Here is a 1,490-nt window from a genome sequence, read left to right as displayed (position 1 = left end):
GTAGCATAAAAGTCAGCCTTAGCTCGTGTTACCCACGCAAAGCCTTCAACTTTCTTTTGTTGATTTAAAAGAAAGAAGAACAGTAGAAAAAAAAACAGAAGTCGAACAGAAGGGCATAGGCAAGGCTTCTAAGAAATATGTGCTTGAATACCAAAAGTCACAGGCACATAAAAAAGGTATTTTATTGTCTTAAGGTTATCGAATTACCTGTGCATAAAATCAATATAAATTGGGATAGAACACGATCCAGCTTGCAGACGATAGCATAACATTCTCATCGAGAGTGTGTCACCTGAATGGTACGCAACTGTTTGGGCATTAAATATAATCAATATAAATTATGTATTATCTACTTTTCAATGAATATTTCATCGCGGTCTAAAGATTAGAGATAGTTGCCTTAGGGATAGGTCCTAACTTTGTTTGAATACACTCCGAACTATCGAAAGTTTCGAGATTCGTTGAAATCAACAAGAGTTGCTTGAATCGGCCAATTAGGCTAATTTAATTGAATTTGCATATTTGATAGCCACTTGGCCAACTAATTAGTGGCAATACGCACGTAACTCGGCTGTTGGAGCCAAAAATAATGTAGATACCGTAATCGTAGAAGCAGCAAACAGCGAAATGAACGGAAATGGTATCGAAATTCAAACCCACAGAACCGCAAAAATGGGACAGTTGCGGATAAAGCCAAGGATAAATACTCGACTTGGCCCGATGACAACTTGTCTTGGTGGCTGCCCCCACTCCGGGCTCCACTCCGGACCCACTGACGCGAGAGGCGGGTTTACTTTTTTTTAATAAGTCAAAAGAAACAAATATGAGCAAAATGTGAAGCCATTTTCCGCTTACGAAGCCACAACTGGCGGGCTGTCCTCGCTGGCAAAGGCAACGGCAATGATGATGGAGATGGGGATGATGATGTTCATGTGTCAGAGGAATCGCAGCAGATCAACGCCTGTAACATTTATGAAAAGTTAATTTAATTTATGCGTCTGTCGTGGCAATAAAATAAGTCGTATATACGCGAGATTTAAGCTGATTGAGCCAAAGCAGCCTGGCCATGGCCGGAAATCGAGTCGGAAAGGCAAACAGTGTTTAAAAGCCGCACAATTTGCTTAAGTCCGCACCTAGCTCGGTGTGCCTGGAGCCAAACCAATTAATCTCCCTCATGCTTATCGGGCCACAGAAACCTCCAACTCCGACGGCACACTCCCAGACCCAGAGCCAGACCCAGACCTGGACTAGCCATAAAGCAGCTGGCCAACCTCTATCAAAGCTGCTTTGCGACGCGCCTTTTTCCGGTTTCGAATTTGAGGTCGCATTTACGTTTAAAGTTGACGCCTTAAAGTTGAACATAAAACGAGGAACAGAGACAGTGGAAATAGCAATAATTTTTAGTCCCTATTGAATGCGCCCAAAAGTAGGCAACATTTTCTGCTACTGCCTTTGATAATAATAAATGAACACTTTTTAGTTTAACGCAC

Source organism: Drosophila virilis, chromosome 5, assembly GCF_030788295.1.
Source record: "Drosophila virilis strain 15010-1051.87 chromosome 5, Dvir_AGI_RSII-ME, whole genome shotgun sequence".
NCBI lineage: Eukaryota > Metazoa > Arthropoda > Insecta > Diptera > Drosophilidae > Drosophila > Drosophila virilis.
This window is presented reverse-complemented; position numbering follows the sequence as displayed.